The 20,594-nt window shown below is 34.1% G+C and overlaps 1 long non-coding RNA gene across 1 annotated transcript in view; it reads left to right on the top strand.

Moving 5' to 3' along the window:
* The window catches only part of LOC137620243 (uncharacterized), a 143,157-nt gene that overhangs the window by 105,234 nt on the left and 17,329 nt on the right, over nt 1-20,594 (top strand). The gene's annotated exons all lie outside the window — the stretch shown is intronic.

The following is a 20,594-nucleotide window of genomic DNA, read 5'->3' as shown; positions in this document are numbered from 1 at the left end:
AGAGCAGTGAGTTGCAGTAATCAATTTTCGAAAATATGTGGTGATTAATGAGTATGGCCATATATTTTTCATTTAAGTATTTACTAATAAATGCTATGTTTTTAATGTGATAGTTACAATTTCTTACCATATTGTTTATATGTTCATTCATTGTCAGTCTATCATCCATGATTACTCCAAGATTTCTGACGGATTTCTTTAGGCCAATGATCGATTGACCTATTTCAATTCTTTCGAAGCATTCGATTCTTTTTATATCTTTTTCATTTCCAAAAATAATACATTCACTTTTATCTTCATTGAGCTGAGCTTTTTTTTTGTTAACATCCAAGCCTTAATGTCATTCATTATTTCATGTATCTTTCTTTTAGCTTCATCAACTGATGCTATTGGGAAATAGAAATGTGAGTTTCAAGCATATTTGCCAGTTCAATTGTGTAAATTTCAAACAGGAGAGGACCTAGTACACTGCCTTGAGGCACCCCTTTGGTTAGTTTTCTTGTCTAAGATTCAACATTTGATATTACTACTTTAACTTTGCGGTTTTCAAGATAACTCACAAACCAGTCATATGCTCGTTCTACGATGCCCACAGCTTTAAGGTCTTCCATCAGATATGTATGTTCTACAGTATCAAATGCTGCACTTAGATCCAGCATCACAAGATATAATATATATTATATATATATATATATATATATATATATATATATATATATATATATATATATATATATATATATATATATATATTAATTAATACCTAATTGTTTGGATTCTGTCTTATACCTCGGGATCAAAGACCCAAAGGGGTTATTTCATATTTCTCTCTAATAAAATTAACTATTAAAATAGAGGCAAATTTCGGGAAAAATACAAAGATGATGATTGTGACCTGTGTAAATTAAAATAATACAAATCATTTTTGGAACGTGAACAGAACAAGAAACCAGGCTGGATATGTTGCAAAATAGAAGACGGTCATGATTTTGAACCAAGGTAATAGTTGTAAAAGCATAATAGATTGCAATAACCAAATTCATCACATCGGATTTCGCGGTGAAATTGGATGAAATTATTTCTCTAGAAACTCATCAGGAGAAATAGTAAAGTCTGTTCTTACAACCATAGATAATTGATAACATTAAAGCCTGTGTGGAGGGCGTACGCCCAGTTTTATGATATTTAATGCTAATTTAATATGTCATTGTTTAATAAAATATGGTATTACACCAAAAATAGAATTGGTCTTATCATCGAAGAATTAATAGCACTCTTTAACTTGCTCGCCCAGTACTGATCAAAATAATTTCATAATATATCGATATTTCAAATCTTTATGTAATTTTCATGGAAAAAAAACTTAAAATTTGCATTCTATCCCAAAATTATAATTAATTATACATTTATCAAAATAATATATTATTTACTTGGGGATGTAAATATTTCTATATGGGATAACTAATTGTATAAGCCTTTTTGTCCCTAAAATCGACGGGCTAATTTTCTTCTGTGCAACTTGCTCGGTATGAGAAAGGAGCAGAGGAAATCAGAAGGGTTTCAAATATGTATAGATAATTTAAATTGCCCAATTAAAAAATAAAATCCTATAGACCAAAACCAAAGGTGAAGAAATAAGGAAGAGTGCCACATTAACTATCCACAAAAGTTGAATCGGTAGAAATTCAAATGTTCAAACTGGCTGTAAATGTTTTCATGATGAGCAGGCTGGCATAAGTCTTTTTAGAGTTTAAGTAGTTTATTTATGGTTTAATTTTGGTAATGTTCTTATAACATTTCATTTCAATTGTCCATTAGTTCTCATATAGTTTATTTAGTTCCTTATCTCCTTTCCTCACTGGGCTATTTTTCCCTGCTGGAGCCTATGTGTTAATAGCATCCCCCTTTTCCAACTAGGGTTGTAGCATAATAATAATAATAATAATAATAATAATGATAATAATAATAAAAGCATTGTTATGTAACCAATTCAAAATATTTTGTAGTTTAGAGTAGGAACATAAAGATTTAAAAGACATTGAGTTGTGCTTCCAAAAACACAATTCAAAACATCAACATTTGTGTCCAGAATCTATATTTGATGCTGCTCTTAGTCCAAAGGTTTCGGAATAGATCGTTTTAAAGACAACTGAAAACAGGGAAGTAAAACACTGTAGACATATATAGTCGTTTGGGTTATAAGTAAAGTTTCACCAAGTGTTTAAATAGACATTCTTTTTCTTATTCTGCATCTTTTCCCATTTTTATGTGGGGTCGATATTAGGACTTCATTAATGTTAAAAAAAAGATCACAGAATTCAGATGAAGCCAAGTCATGCCAATCCCCTCTTTCCTCTGTGCATACAAGATCCCTTCTTATATGTAGACCTACATAAAGTCACCAGCTATAACAAAACCCTCTACAAAGCTTTTGACCGACAGACGAGTGCTAGCTATTAGTAGTTTAGATAGGGAGAATAAAAAGGGAAAAGGGAGAGGATAAAGATAATGAAAAGGGTAAAGTCTAGACAACCTGTGATACCCGGAAAGGCAAATTGGAATGTTAGGTCGGATGCAATTCTCTTAAGCCTTTGATCCCACAATGAAATATTTTATTTGCGATAATTCTTTTCTGTATTCTCTTCAGCCTTACACTATTCCTCCATCCCGGCTTCTTTTCTTCAATTTTTCTTTCCAAACTCTTCGCTTTAAAGTAGCAATTTATGAAATATGAGGTTATAAAGCCTATTTGGTTTACGAGAATCGTACTATGAATTCACAGTTGATGATGTTAGTATTAGTATTAAAATTAATTATTGATTTTTTAAGTAATAGATCTCAAAGAGTTGTTGTTGATGGTCACCATAGTGAGAATAGGAATGTGATATCCGGTGTTCCACAGGGTCGTGTTCTTGGCCCATTACTTTTCATACTATATACACATGACATGTGGTTTGGCCTAGAAAACAACCTTGTTGCATATGCAGATGATGCTACTCTCTTTGCATCAATTCCTTCCCCTGAATGTAGATCTGGGGTTGGTGAATCCCTTAATAGAGATTTAGCTAAAATTAGTGCATGGTGCAAATAAAGGGGTATGAAGTTGAATCCTAACAAAACTCAAAGTATGATTGTAAGTAGGTCAAGGACGGTGGCTCCTCAGCATCCGGATCTCAGTATTGATAATGTTTCTTTAAATTTGTATGACTTTTAAAATTTTAGGTGTGATTCTCGACAGCAAATTTACTTTTGAGGAACACATTAGGTCCGTGTCTTCTTCAATTGCACAAAAAATTGGCTTATTGAGAAAGTCTTACAAGATTTTCGGTGATCAATCTATTCTGAAGAAGTGTTTTAATTCTTTCATTCTACCTTGTTTTAAGTATTGTTCTCCTGTCTGGTGTTCAGCTGCTGATTCTCATCTTAATTTGTTGGACAGAAATTTACGGTCTATTAAATTTCTTATTCCTGATCTAGATATTAATCTTTGGCACCGTCGTTCAATTAGTTCATTATGCATGTTGCATAAGATTTTTCATAAATCTGAACATCCTTTACATTCAGATCTCCCTGGACAATTCTATCCTGTTCGTAATACTAGGCAGGCAGTTAATTCTAATAGCCAGGCCTTCTCCATCATGAGGCTCAATACTACACAGTATTGTAGAAGTTTTATTCCAGCTGTTACCAAGTTGTGGAATGATCTTCCTAATCGGGTAGTTGAATCAGTAGAACTTCAAAAGTTCAAAGTTGGAGCAAATGGTTTTATGTTGACCAGGCTGACATAAGTCTTTTTATTGTTTATATATGACATATCTGTTTTTCACGTTGTTAATAGTTTATATATGACTTATCTGTTTTGACACTGTTACTGTTTTTAGAATGATATATTGTTAATTTATTCTCATCATTTATTCATTTCCTTATTTCCTTTCCTCACTGGTCTATGTATGTATGTATGTATGTATGTATGTATGTATGTATATAAAAGAAACTTCCATCTCACAAATACTTTTGATAATGTTGCTGTAAAACTTCTTTCTTCTACCTTTATATAAGATGATCAAAATAAAGTGTAGAAAATGTGATCATTGTAATGATTGCCAGAAACAATACATCATTCCAATTGTGTAATGTTTTCATTTTGGTTCATGTATGAAGAAGAATTGGGTATTTTGCTCAAAGATGTCAGGGTAGTAATATCTATAAAGAACAGTCCGTTAAAAGGAAGAATTTTTGCAAAGTTCTGTGAAGATTTTTGTACGGAACACACTGCGCTCTAATATTACTGTGGATCATGCTGCCTATCCCGTGAAAAATTTCTTCACAGAGTTACGAAGTACTTCGAAATGAATTTTTATACATTGGAAATAAGATCAGAGGCTTGTTTAACTCGAAAATATTCTGACACGGTTGACATTTTTGAGAAATTTAACCATCCGATCAATAATCAATGGCTGGGTCTCACAAGTGAATATGTTCACAGAGAGTGACAAAATAAACGCATTTATGGAAAAAATGGACCCTTGGAAAAGGAATGTAGAAAATAATATTTTCGACAGGTTTCCAAATTACTAAAATTTCTGAATTATTCTAACACAAAAGGTGGAAGTTTTCATTTGACTTCCAAGATGCAGACATAAGTGGACACGATTGGATAAGGAACCTATTTGGCGATAATAGCTCTATAAGCAGAATGTCTTATACATTTGACTGACAGGAACGACTTATTGATAAGTCACGTGACGACGGTTCAGTGAAACTTGTTTCATTTCGGCCGCAAGGTGAAGAGCAGTTAGTTCCCCCCCCCCACCCCCAACCCCTTGTCATCAAAGGACAATGGTGTTTTATTACGTTTTCAACGTCATACTTAAGTGAATCAGGGTTTAGTTATCAAAATAAAATACCCTTCTCATTTAGCAATAGTATATATATATATATATATATATATATATATATATATATATATATATATATATATATATATGTATATATATATATATATATATATATATAATGTGTATATATATATATATATATGCATATATATATATATATATATATATATTTATATGTATATATATTTTTATGTATATGTATATATATATATATGTATATATATATAAGTATATATATATATATATATATATATATATATATATATATTTATTTATATATTTATATATATATATATATATATATATATATATATATATATATCTATATATATATTTACTTGTTACTTGTTTTGGGTTTAAATCCAACCCTCCACTGAAGTCGAGTGAACTACTACTCGAGCGGGTCCATATCAATCATCTAACGAAACATTTTCCTTATAACTTATACAATTCCTTGATTGTAGCATCTTCCAAATCATATGATCTTGTGAAAAGTAATGTCTTTAGTTTCTTCTTAAATTCAATTGCTCACTTTAGGTCCTTCATTTCAGTTGGCAGTTTATTATAATGTCTAGGCGCACAGTAGCTAAAAGCGCTTTCACCAAATTTACCATTTGTTCTTGGTTCAGATAGTGTGTTTGTCACTCATGTGTCTTATGGTAACATTTGTTTCTAGTTCTAGTTTGTTCAGGCATTATTTTAGATATTTTGGTTCAGTATCTTAAACGTTAGTAAGAATAGCTTGTATTCAATTCTCGCCTTTACCGGCAGCCAGTGTAATTTAATTAGTGCAGGGGTAATTCTATCCCTATTGTGTAGTCCTTTTATTAATCTAGCGGCTCTGTTTTGTACTCTCTGAATTTTCTTCAGCTGATAATTTGGTAAGCCATAGAGCAGTGAGTTGCAGTAATCAATTTTCGAAAATATGTGGTGATTAATGAGTATGGCCATATATTTTTCATTTAAGTATTTACTAATAAATGCTATGTTTTTAATGTGATAGGTTCAATTTCTTACCATATTATTTATACGTTCATTCATTGTCAGTCTATCATCCATGATTACTCCAAGATTTCTGACGGATTTCTTTAGGCCAATGATCGATTGACCTATTTCAATTCTTTCGAAGCATTCGATTCTTTTTATATCTTTTTCATTTCCAAAAATAATACATTCACTTTTATCTTCATTGAGCTTGAGCTTTTTTTTGTTAACATCCAAGCCTTAATGTCATTCATTATTTCATGTATCTTTCTTTTAGCTTCATCAACTGATGCTATTGGGAAATAGAATTGTGTATCATCAGCGTATATTTTAAACTTAACTCTGTGAGTTCAAGTATATTTGCCAGTTCAATCGTGTAAATTTCAAACAGGAGAGGACCTAGTACACTGGCTTGAGGCACCCCTTTGGTTAGTTTTCTTGTCTCAGATTCAACATTTGATATTACTACTTTAACTTTGCGGTTTTCAAGATAACTCACAAACCAGTCATATGCTCGTTCTACGATGCCCACAGCTTTAAGGTCTTCTTCCATCAGATATGTATGTTCTACAGTATCAAATGCTGCACTTAGATCCAGCATCACAAGATATAATAAATATATATATATATATATATATATATATATATATATATATATATATATATATATATATATCTTAATTAATACCTAATTGTTTGGATTCTGTCTTATACGTTGGGATCAAAGACCCAAAGGGGTTATTTCATATTTCTCTCTAATAAAATTAACGATTAAAATGAAAGCAAATTTCGGGAAAAATACAAAGATGATGATTGTGACCTGTGTAAATCAAAATAATACAAATCATTTTTGGAACGTAATCAGAACAAGAAACAAGACAATATGTTGCAAAATAGAGAGGGCCATGATTATGAAACAAGGAAATAGTTGTAAAAGCATACTAGATTGTATTAACCAATTTCATCACATGGGATTTCGCGGTGAAATTGGATGAAGTAATTACTCTTAAAACTCATCAAGAGGGACAGTAAAGACTGTCCTTACAACCATAGATAACATTAAAGCCTGTGTGTAGGGCGTACGCGGCACGCCCAGTTTTATGATACCTAGAGCTAAGACTTTTCAATTCGATTTGTCAATGATGAATAATATAATATGGTTTTACACCAAAAATAGTATGACATTTCTGCCTGAACTTTTCCCTTGCACTTCAACTTGCTCGCGCAGTACTGATCAAAATAATTTCATAATATATTGATATTTCAAATCTTTATGTAATTTTCATAAAAAAAACAACTTAAAATTTGCATTCTATCCCAAAATTATAATTAATTATACATTTATCAAAATAATATATTATTTACTTGGGGATGTAAATATTTCTATATGGGATAACTAATTGTATAAGCCTTTTTGTCCCTAAAATCGACGGGCTAATTTTCTTCTGTGCAACTTGCTCGGTATGAGAAAGGAGCATAGGAAATCAGAAGGGTCTCAAATATGTATAGATAATTTAAATATGTCAATTAAAAAATAAAATCCTATAGACCAAAACCAAAGGTGAAGAAATAAGGAATAGTGCCACATTAACTATCCACAAAAGTTGAATCGGTAGAAATTGAAAAGTTCAAACTTCCTGTAAAAGTTTTCATGATGAGCAGGCTGGCATAAGTCTTTTTAGAGTTTAAGTAGTTTATTTATGCTTTAATGTTGGTAATGTTCTTATAACATTTCATTTCAATTGTCCATTAGTTCTTATATAGTTTATTTAGTTCCTTATCTCCTTTCCTTGCTGGGCTATTTTTCCCTGTTGGAGCCTATGTGTTAATAGCATCCCCTTTTTCCAACTAGGGTTGTAGCATAATAATAATAATAATAATAATAATAATAATAATAATAATAATAATAATAATAAAAGCATTGTTATGTAACCAATTCAAAATATTTTGTAGTTTAGAGTAGGAACATAAGGATTTAAAAGACATTGAGTTGTGCTTCCAAAAACACAATTCAAAACATCAACATTTGTGTCCAGAATCTATATTTGATGCTGCTCTTAGTCCAAAGGTTTCGGAATAGATAGTTTTAAAGACAACTGAAAACAGGGAAGTAAAACACTGTAGACCTATATAGTCGTTTGGGTTATAAGTAAAGTTTCACCAAGTGTTTAAATAGACATTCTTTTTCTTATTCTGCATCTTTTCCCATTTTTATGTGGGGTCGATATTAGGACTTCATTAATGGTAAAAAAAAGATCACAGAATTCAGATGAAGCCAAGTCATGCCAATCCCCTCTTTCCTCTGTGCATACAAGATCCCTTCTTATATGTAGACCTACATAAAGTCACCAGCTATAACAAAACCCTCTACAAAGCTTTTGACCGACAGACGAGTGCTAGCTATTAGTACTTTAGATAGGGAGAATAAAAAGGGAAAAGGGAGAGGATAAAGATAATGAAAAGGGTAAAGTCTAGACAACCTGTGATACCCGGAAAGGCAAATTGGAATGTTAGGTCGGATGCAATTCTCTTAAGCCTTTGATCCCACAATGAAATATTTTATTTGCGATAATTCTTTTCTGTATTCTCTTCAGCCTTACACTATTCCTCCATCCTGGCTTCTTTTCTTCAATTTTGCTTTCCAAACTCTTCGCTTTAAAGTAGCAATTTATGAAATATGAGGTTATAAAGCCTATTTGGTTTACGAGAATCGTACTATGAATTCACAGTTGATGATGTTAGTATTAGTATTAAAATTAATTATTGATTTTTTAAGTAATAGATCTCAAAGAGTTGTTGTTGATGGTCACCATAGTGAGAATAGGAATGTGATATCCGGTGTTCCACAGGGTCGTGTTCTTGGCCCATTACTTTTCATACTATATACACATGAGATGTGGTTTGGCCTAGAAAACAACCTTGTTGCATATGCAGATGATGCTACTCTCTTTGCATCAATTCCTTCCCCTGAATGTAGATCTGGGGTTGGTGAATCCCTTAATAGAGATTTAGCTAAAATTAGTGCATGGTGCAAATAAAGGGGTATGAAGTTGAATCCTAACAAAACTCAAAGTATGATTGTAAGTAGGTCAAGGACGGTGGCTCCTCAGCATCCGGATCTCAGTATTGATGTTTCTTTAAATTTGTATGACTTTTAAAATTTTAGGTGTGACTCTCGACAGCAAATTTACTTTTGAGAAACACATTAGGTCCGTGTCTTCTTCAATTGCACAAAAAATTGGCTTATTGAGAAAGTCTTACAAGATTTTCGGTGATCAATCTATTCTGAAGAAGTGTTTTAATTCTTTCATTCTACCTTGTTTTAAGTATTGTTCTCCTGTCTGGTGTTCAGCTGCTGATTCTCATCTTAATTTGTTGGACAGAAATTTACGGTCTATTAAATTTCTTATTCCTGATCTAGATATTAATCTTTGGCACCGTCGTTCAATTAGTTCAATATGCATGTTGTATAAGATTTTTCATAAATCTGAACATCCTTTACATTCAGATCTCCCTGGACAATTCTATCCTGTTCGTAATACTAGGCAGGCAGTTAATTCTAATAGCCAGGCCTTCTCCATCATGAGGCTCAATACTACACAGTATTCTAGAAGTTTTATTCCAGCTGTTACCAAGTTGTGGAATGATCTTCCTAATCGGGTAGTTGAATCAGTAGAACTTTAAAAGTTCAAAGTTGGAGCAAATGGTTTTATGTTGACCAGGCTGACATAAGTCTTTTTATTGTTTATATATGACATATCTGTTTTTCACGTTGTTAATAGTTTATATATGACTTATCTGTTTTGACGCTGTTACTGTTTTTAGAATGATATATTGTTAATTTATTCTCATCATTTATTCATTTACTTATTTCCTTTCCTCACTGGTCTATGTATGTATGTATGTATGTATGTATGTATGTATATAAAAGAAACTTCCATCTCACAAATACTTTTGATAATGTTGCTGTAAAACTTCTTTCTTCTACCTTTATATAAGATGATCAAAATAAAGTGTAGCAAATGTGATCATTGTAATGATTGCCAGAAACAATACATCATTCTAATTGTGTAATGTTTTCATTTTGGTTCATGTATGAAGAAGAATTGGGTATTTTGCTCAAAGATGTCAGGGTAGTAATATCTATAAAGAACAGTCCGTTAAAAGGAAGAATTTTTGCAAAGTTCTGTGAAGATTTTTGTACGGAACACACTGCGCTCTAATATTACTGTGGATCATGCTGGCTATCCCGTGAAAAATTTCTTCACAGAGTTACGAAGAACTTCGAAATGAATTTTTATACATTGGAAATAAGATCAGATGCTTGTTTAACTCGAAAATATTCTGACACGGTTGACATTTTTGAGAAATTTAACCATCTGACCAATAATCAATGGCTGGGTCTCACAAGTGAATATTTTCACAGATTGACAAAATAAACGCATTTATGGAAAAAATGGACCTTTGGAAAAGGAATGTAGAAAATAATATTTTCGACAGGTTTCCAAATTACTAGAATTTCTGAATTATTCTAACACAAAAGGTGGAAGTTTTCATTTGACTTCCAAGATGCAGACATAAGTGGACACGAATGGATAAGGAACCTATTTGGCGATAATAGCTCCACAAGCAGACTGTCTTATACATTTGACTGACAGGAACGACTTATTGATAAGTCACGTGACGACGGTTCAGTGAAACTTGTTTCATTTCGGCCGCAAGGTGAAGAGCAGTTAGTTCCCTCCCTTGTCATCAAAGGACAATGGTGTTTTATTACGTTTTCAACGTCATACTTAAGTGAATCTGGGTTTAGATATCAAAATAAAATACCCTTCTCATTTAGCAATAGTATATATATATATATATATATATATATATATATATATATATATATATATATATGTATATATATATATATATATATATATATAATGTATATATATATATATATATATATATGTGTGTATATATGTGTATATATATACGTATATATACAGTATATATATATATATATATATATATATATATATATATATATATATATATATATATATGTATATATATATATATATATATATATATGTATATGTATATATATATATATATATATATATATATATATATATATGTGTGTATATATATCAATATCTAATTGACTGGATTCTCTCTTATACCTCGTGATCAAAGACGCAAAGGGGAATAAAACTTTCATATTTCTCTCTAATAAAACCAACTATAAAAATAAAAGTAAATTTCGGGAAAAATACAAAGATGAAGTTTGTGACCTGTGTAAATTAAATTAATACAAAACATTCTTGGAACGTAATCAGAACAAGAAACAAGACAATATGTTGCAAAATAGAGAGGGCCATGATTATGAAACAAGGAAATAGTTGTAAAAGCATTATAGATTGCAATAACCAATTTCATCACATGGGATTTCGCGGTGAAATTGGATGAAGTAATTACTCTTAAAACTCATCAAGAGGGACAGTAAAGACTGTCCTTACAACCATAGATAACATTAAAGCCTGTGTGTAGGGCGTACGCGGCACGCCCAGTTTTATGATACCTAAAGCTAAGACTTTTCAATTCGATTTGTCAATGATGAATAATATAATATGGTTTTACACCAAAAATAGTATGATCTTTCTGCCTGAGTTTTTCCCTTGCACTTCAACTTGCTCGCGCAGTACTGATCAAAATAATTTCATAATATATCGATATTTCAAATCTTTATGTAATTTTCAAAAAAAAAAAAAACTTAAAATTTGCATTCTATCCCAAAATTATAATTAATTATACATTTATCAAAATAATATATTATTTACTTGGGGATGTAAATATTTCTATATGGGATAACTAATTGTATAAGCCTTTTTGTCCCTAAAATCGACGGGCTAATTTTCTTCTGTGCAACTTGCTCGGTATGAGAAAGGAGCAGAGGAAATCAGAAGGGTTTCAAATATGTATAGATAATTTAAATTGCCCAATTAAAAAATAAAATCCTATAGACCAAAACCAAAGGTGAAGAAATAAGGAATAGTGCCACATTAACTATCCACAAAAGTTGAATCGGTAGAAATTCAAATGTTCAAACTGGCTGTAAATGTTTTCATGATGAGCAGGCTGGCATAAGTCTTTTTAGAGTTTAAGTAGTTTATTTATGCTTTAATGTTGGTAATGTTCTTATAACATTTCATTTCAATTGTCCATTAGTTCTCATATAGTTTATTTATTTCCTTATCTCCTTTCCTCACTGGGCTATTTTTCCCTGTTTGAGCCTATGTGTTAATAGCATCCCCTTTTTCCAACTAGGGTTGTAGCATAATAATAATAATAATAATAATAATAATAATAATAATAAAAGCATTGTTATGTAACCAATTCAAAATATTTTGTAGTTTAGAGTAGGAACATAAGGATTTAAAAGACATTGAGTTGTGCTTCCAAAAACACAATTCAAAACATCAACATTTGTGTCCAGAATCTATATTTGATGCTGCTCTTAGTCCAAAGGTTTCGGAATAGATAGTTTTAAAGACAGCTGAAAACAGGGAAGTAAAACACTCTAGACTTATATAGTCGTTTGGGTTATAAGTAAAGTTTCACCAAGTGTTTAAATAGACATTCTTTTTCTTATTCTGCATCTTTTCCCATTTTTATGTGGGGTCGATATTAGGACTTCATTAATGTTAAAAAAAAGATCACAGAATTCAGATGAAGCCAAGTCATGCCAATCCCCTCTTTCCTCTGTGCATACAAGATCCCTTCTTATATGTAGGCCTACTTAATGTCACCAGCTCTAACAAACCCTCTACGAAGCTTTTGACCGACAGACGAGTGCTAGCTATTAGTACTTTAGATAGGGAGAATAAAAAGGGAAAAGGGAGAGGATAAAGATAATGAAAAGGGTAAAGTCTAGACAACCTGTGATACCCGGAAAGGCAAATTGGAATGTTAGGTCGGATGCAATTCTCTTAAGCCTTTGATCCCACAATGAAATATTTTATTTGCGATAATTCTTTTCTGTATTCTCTTCAGCCTTACACTATTCCTCCATCCCGGCTTCTTTTCTTCAATTTTGCTTTCCAAACTCTTCGCTTTAAAGTAGCAATTTATGAAATATGAGGTTATAAAGCCTATTTGGTTTACGAGAATCGTACTATGAATTCACAGTTGATGGTGTTAGTATTAGTATTAAAATTAATTATTGATTTTTTAAGTAGTAGATCTCAAAGAGTTGTTGTTGATGGTCACCATAGTGAGAATAGGAATGTGATATCCGGTGTTCCACAGGGTCGTGTTCTTGGCCCATTACTTTTCATACTATATACACATGACATGTGGTTTGGCCTAGAAAACAACCTTGTTGCATATGCAGATGATGCTACTCTCTTTGCATCAATTCGTTCCCCTGAATGTGGATCTGGGGTTGGTGAATCCCTTAATAGAGATTTAGCTAAAATTAGTGCATGGTGCAAATAAAGGGGTATCAAGTTGAATCCTAACAAAACTCAAAGTATGATTGTAAGTAGGTCAAGGACGGTGGCTCCTCAGCATCCGGATCTCAGTATTGATAATGTTTCTTTAAATTTGTATGACTTTTAAAATTTTAGGTGTGATTCTCGACAGCAAATTTACTTTTGAGAAACACATTAGGTCCGTGTCTTCTTCAATTGCACAAAAAAATTGGCTTATTGAGAAAGTCTTACAAGATTTTCGGTGATCAATCTATTCTGAAGAAGTGTTTTAATTCTACCTTGTTTTGAGTATTGTTCTCCTGTCTGGTGTTCAGCTGCTGAATCTCATCTTAATTTGTTGGACAGAAATTTACGGTCTATTAAATTTCTTATTCCTGATCTAGATATTAATCTTTGGCACCGTCGTTCAATTAGTTCATTATGCATGTTGTATAAGATTTTTCATAAATCTGAACATCCTTTACATTCAGATCTCCCTGGACAATTCTATCCTGTTCGTAATACTAGGCAGGCAGTTAATTCTAATAGCCAGGCCTTCTCCATTATGAGGCTCAATACTACACAGTATTCTAGAAGTTTTATTCCAGCTGTTACCAAGTTGTGGAATGATCTTCCTAATCGGGTAGTTGAATCAGTAGAACTTCAAAAGTTCAAAGTTGGAGCAAATGTTTTTATGTTGACCAGGCTGACATGTCTTTTTATTGTTTATATATGACATATCTGTTTTTCACGTTGTTAATAGTTTATATATGACTTATCTGTTTTGACGCTGTTACTGTTTTTAGAATGATATATTGTTAATTTATTCTCATCATTTATTCATTTCCTTATTTCCTTTCCTCACTGGTCTATATATGTATGTATGTATGTATGTATGTATGTATGTAAAAGAAACTTCCATCTCACAAATACTTTTGATAATGTTGCTGTAAAACTTCTTTCTTCTACCTTTTGTCACAGGTTCTTTGTATTCAGCCAACTAGAACTAGACGTTGACGTATAAAAATCCACCGAGAAGGAAAGGTTCAAAACAAAGACTCTTAATCAAATTCAAATTCCTGTTTATTACATAAACTTAATTCTCCTCAAATGAAAATAAATCTCCAGCCAGGAAGGAAATAAACCATTCGCATTACAAAAAGGCATCTAGGACCCAAACAAACTCTAGCACACCGGAAAGATAAAAGAAAGAGACAAAGAAACCAACCATCAATGATGCACCCACACACAAACTATACATACGGTGATAGGAAAGTAAAAAGAATAGACTGGAGACAATTAAAATTAATAAACCCTAACTAATTACATACATTTAACAATAGCTTAATTTCCGTGGGATGATGTAAGTTCTCTTGCACCAGGTCTTTGTCACAGAATCAGGTTTGAAGGACGAACCCGTCGAGATCCAAACCATTAACGTAATGTTATGCTTGAATGATCACATAATTACTGGTACCAGCGGCAGCCACACACCGATGAAAACACTTCAGGCTTTCCAAAATCGTTCAGCAAGGGAAACTACACAATGTTATTCTTACCCCAAGGCAAAACTGAACGGCAGTGTCACGTCTGCAGGCTTCGAAGTGGTCAAAACGAGTCTGTCCCTAGACTAACAGGAGCTTTGGTATTAGCCAATGGTTGCTGTCCATCACTAAGTCACTCCACCACCACTTGAAGCAGGAAAGAGTGTCCTCTGCAGACGAATTCGTGGAACACTAACGTACATAACAAATCTACCTTTCAAGGTAAACAGTCTTGCTAACTGCCTCTTGGCTCCTCCTCTCTCCCACCACGGATATGAAAAACAAAAATACACACGTATGACATACCTGGCTACGAGCGCAACCAACAGATGGCACAATAACCACTGGAAAATTTATTTTCTTAATCCTTTTAAATTATTTACGTTAATAAGGAAAATTTCCTTACACCCCCATCCTTAAAAAAATTTTTGTGTAACAAAAATCAAAGCACTGAACTAAATTATGAATGGAAATAAAGCAAACAAATCTGAATATAGATTAATAAGTCTTATATTGAATAACTACAAAAAACATTAAATTCAAATTAAATGGAAAAAAAAAGACATTTAATTCTGAAAAGTAAAGAAAAAAATTAACATTCGTGCCAAGCAATTCATGATTATCTAGACAGTGTGTCTGGCACCACATTCTTTCTCCCTGGAACATGTTGGATATCCAAATCCCACTTTTGTAATATCAGACTCCACCTCATCAGCCTCTGGTTCTTATTCTTAAACCTGTTTAAAAATAATAAAGGATTGTGGTCTGTCTTGACCACTACAGGTGTAGGAACATTTGTCAAGTAAATTTCAAAATGTTCTAGAGCTGTTATCAGGCTTAAGGCCTCCTTCTCTATGGTGGAGTACTTGCGTTGAGCTTCATTAAGCTTTTTAGAGAAAAAGGCAACAGGATACTCTACCTGTTCCTCAACTTGAGATAGCACAGCACCTATTCCATAGTCACTTGCATCGACCGCCAACCTAAATGGTTCCTGAAAATCCGGAGCTCTCAAGACAGGATAGTTAGTTAGAACTGCCTTCAATTTGTCAAATGACCTCTGACACTCTTCATTCCACTCAAACTTTACTTCTTTCCTCAATAAATTAGTAAGAGGATTAGAAATTGTGGCAAAATTTATCACAAATCTCCTGTAGTATCCTACCATGCCAAGAAATCTACGAACAGACCTTTTGTCATAAGGCACAGGAAACTCTAAAATGGCTCTGACGTTTGCATCTTTCGGGACAATCTTCCCATGACCTATTTCATGACCAAGATACAATACACTAGCCTTGGCTATCTCACATTTGGCAAGATTGATAACCAGCCCTGCCTGGCTAAGTTTTTCAAATAACTTACGTATTCTTTGAATATGGGTGTCCCAGTCATCGCTATATACCACAATGTCATCAATGTACACTACCACACCCTCTAGAGAACCTACCAAGTTGTTCATTAGTCTCTGAAATGTAGCAGATGCATTTTTCATGCCAAAAGGCATCACGTTGCAGGCAAATAATCCCTCACTGGTCACAAAAGCAGAGATATCCTTAGCTCTGGGTGTCAACGGTACTTGGCAGTACCCCTTTAGAAGGTCAAACTTACTGATAAACTTTGCCTTACCTACATCATTGATGCAGTCCTCTACCCGAGGTAAAGGAAAACTGTCAGTCTCTGTAACCGCATTAACCTTGCGGTAATCTATGCACATTCTATACTGACCATTCTCCTTCTTCACCAACACCACAGGTGAACTCCATGGACTGTAACTACTTTCTATCAGATTATGCTGCAACATGTACTCTACCTCTGTTTTGATTACTTCCCTTTTCAATGGATTAATTTTATAAGGTGCCTGTTTTATTGGTTTAGCCCCTCTAACCTCCACATCATGCTGTATCACAGCCGTACAACCTGGGGTGTCCTTAAATAAATCTGGATACACTTCTATCAAATTTAAGATGGACTCAATTTGATCCCCATCTAAGTGAGACAACATATTTGGCAAGTTATTTAATACATCGCTATTACCTTTAGGCCACTTACCTTCTATTTCCAAACAGTCTCTTTCCATTTCTACTTTCCCCAACAACAACAATGGCTTCTTTGCTACTCTTTCATAATAGGGTTTCAACATGTTAACATGACAAAGCTGGTGTTTTTGTCTTCTACTTGGGGTCTCCACCAGATAATTCAAGCTACTTACCCTCTTAGCTATCTTCCATGGTCCTGAAAACTTGGCTCCTAGGGGATTACCAGGGGTAGGTAATAAAACTAAAACTTTATCCCCAACTTCAAATACCCTTCTCCTAGCTTTGATGTCAAAATTCTTTTTCATTTTACCTTGCCCAACTTTCAAGTTCTCCTTAGCAAACTCCCAAAACTTATAAAGCTTTTCCCTAGATTCTTTTAGAAATTGTACCAGGCTAACTTTTGGATTATTATTTTCCCAACTTTCTTTAACAACATCCAAAGGACCTCTTACCTTGTGACCAAATACAAGCTCAAATGGAGAAAATCCCATCATATCACTCGGTACAGACCTAAATGCAAACAATAAATAAGGTATTGCCTTATCCCAGTTCCTTGGATCTTCCCCACAATATTTCTTTAGCATGGACTTCAAAGTTTGATGAAATCGTTCAATCTGACCCTGGCTCTCTGGGTGGTATGGTGATGAAGTTACATGATTAATTTTGAACTCTTTCATCTGTTTAGCAAATTCTTTACTCATAAAATTACTACCACAGTCAGATTGAACCGATTTCGGCAATCCAAACCTAGTAAAGAAACCAATAAGTGCTTCGATTACTTTCTTACTGTGAATACTCCTTAAGGGTACAGCTTCGGGGTACCTGGACATTCTATCCATTATTGTCAGTATATACTGAAAACCACTGCTAGTCTTTGGCAATGGCCCCACAATATCTATCAATATCTCTTTAAATGGTTCTTCAACCACTGGAATGGGTTGTAAAGGGGCTTTAGCAATTCTCTGATTTGGTTTACCAACCATTTGACACTTAGTACAAGAATTAACATACCTCTTCACCTCTGCCTTCATTCTTGGCCAAAAGAAATGCTCAGCAACTTTCCTAAAAGTTTTGCTTACTCCAAAATGACCAGCAAGTAAATCTTCATGTGCAAACCACAAGATTTTGCCCCGATATTCAAGAGGAACTACTATCTGCTTCCTTACCTCCCACATCTCAGTTGGCGATCTTTTGAAACGACTAAATCGATACAGGATACCATCTTCCCATTTCATCTTAGGTCTCGTCAAATCTGAGCTAACCTCTCCTTCCCCCTCTTCATTAAACTCTTCCTTCTGAGCAATACTTAGTGAGTTCCTATCCCATCCTACAGTATCATCCCACTTAGATACCAGACTAGGAACTTTCACATCAGAAACTCCCTCTACCAGTCCTTCAAGCCTATCTAGACCCAAATCCTCATCCTCAACACTAGGAGACTGGACTGTAGAACGAGTAATAGCCATCATAGGACTACTCTCACCAATCTGAGTGGTACCGTTACATTGCACTACCGGACAACTACTCCCCATATCCGACTCAGTATCATTGGCTATCACAACCTGCACACCGTTCACTGGTAGTTCATCTGCAATTGCTAACTTTAACGGGCCCTTGACCCAATCCGAGTTTAACCAAAACTCGGCCAGAGGACACGCCACCACAGTGTTTGGGAAGCCACCCAACAACACATACTCTAGCTGCTCCTCTACAAAATTGTCAGGCAACGCCGATCTCAAAATCAACGACTGGGCAGCACCAGTATCCCGCAATACATTTACCCGTCTCCCAAAACCATCCTGGTCCTTTGTGAACACTTCACCACTAGAGACATATTTTCCAAAGTTACCAAACTCACAGGATACACCCCCAGAAGTTCTCCCAAGTAGACCTACAGGCTTCTTGGAACTCCCCTGCCCCTTCCAGGCAGAACATTCTGACCTAATATGGCCCTTCTTTTTACAAAAATAACACGTTACATCCCTTTCACTCGTCTTTGGAAAAGACTGAACCTTTCTTCCAGGAGAACTGGATTTAGAGGATTTCGCTCCCTGCTCCGGAGTCTTTTCAAACCTCCTATCCTTATCCCACCTACTTTGCTTATCAGCAAACTTAAACACAGACTTGTGTGATAGTGCGTACTCATCGGCTGCCACTGCAACTGCTCCCACAGTATCTAACTTTAAGTCTTCTAAATGTATCTTCAATTCATGCCCTACATTATTCTTGAACTCTTCAATAAGGATTATTTCCCTTATCCCTGCAAAATCATCAACCCCTTTTGATTTCAACCATTCATCAAATGCTAATTCTTTAGCTCTAGCAAACTCTACATAAGTATCATTTGGAACCTTTCTTAGATTACGAAATCTCTGGCGGTAGGCTTCTGGCACAAGCTCATAAGCTTTTAATACAATCTCTCTCACCCTACTATAATCTGCACTTACCTCTTCACTCAATGCTGCATACACTTTTTGTTCTTTCCCAACCAACCTGCACTGAATTAGGGTAGTCCACATAGTCTCAGGCCAACCTAACTTTCTTGCTAACTTCTCAAAAGCAGAGAAGAATTCAGCCACATCAGCTTCGTTAAAAACAGGGACTAGCTTAATAGCATGACTAATGTTAAAGTAGTCTTCCGGTCCAGTTTGTTTTAAACGAAGAACCTGCAATTCATGTTCCATTCGAACAAACTCCAATTGCCTCTCCTGTTCCAATCTAGCCTTTTCCTGTTCCAATCTAGCCATTTCCTGTTCCCTCTCATGTTCTAATCTAACCTTCTCCATTTCCCTTTCTTTTTCCCTATTGGCCATCTCCATCTCTCCCATTTGAAACTGCCATTTCAACTTTTCCACCTCCAATTTCTGTAATGCTAACCTATCTTGCATTAATCCTACTTCGTCCGAAGTCGCACCCATAGCACCACCCCTTATCGCACTCGCTACCTGTAGTAACAGAGTTCCTTTCTTTACACCAGGAGATACTACTAACTTGAAATGGTCTGCTAGTGCAAACAACTGACCTTTACTTAAATCACCAAGCCTAGCCTCCCAGTCAGCCCTACCCAAAAATTCCGATACATTAATCTCAGTCATCGTAAGCTCAGACTCACTCATTTTATCAAAGTTTTAAACCTAATTAACTATCAAAATATCCGAACAACCAATCCTCTACTGAAGATTCCAACACGGCAATGTCAATATTCTAGGGATCCTGAGAAAAGAATTCAACAGGATCCTGGCAAGGTCGCCATTTAATGTCACAGGTTCTTTGTATTCAGCCAACTAGAACTAGACATTGACGTATAAAAATCCACCGAGAAGGAAAGGTTCAAAACAAAGACTCTTAATCAAATTCAAATTCCTGTTTATTACATAAACTTAATTCTCCTCAAATGAAAATAAATCTCCAGCCAGGAAGGAAATAAACCATTCGCATTACAAAAAGGCATCTAGGACCCAAACAAACTCTAGCACACCGGAAAGATAAAAGAAAGAGACAAAGAAACCAACCATCAATGATGCACCCACACACAAACTACATACGGTGATAGGAAAGTAAAAAGAATAGACTGGAGACAATTAAAATTAATAAACCCTAACTAATTACATACATTTAACAATAGCTTAATTTCCGTGGGATGATGTAAGTTCTCTTGCACCAGGTCTTTGT

This window comes from Palaemon carinicauda, chromosome 26, assembly GCF_036898095.1.
Source record: "Palaemon carinicauda isolate YSFRI2023 chromosome 26, ASM3689809v2, whole genome shotgun sequence".
In the NCBI taxonomy this organism is placed as follows: Eukaryota; Metazoa; Arthropoda; class Malacostraca; order Decapoda; family Palaemonidae; genus Palaemon; species Palaemon carinicauda.
Note: the sequence above shows the minus strand (reverse complement) of the source record. Positions and strands in the feature narration are given on the sequence as shown.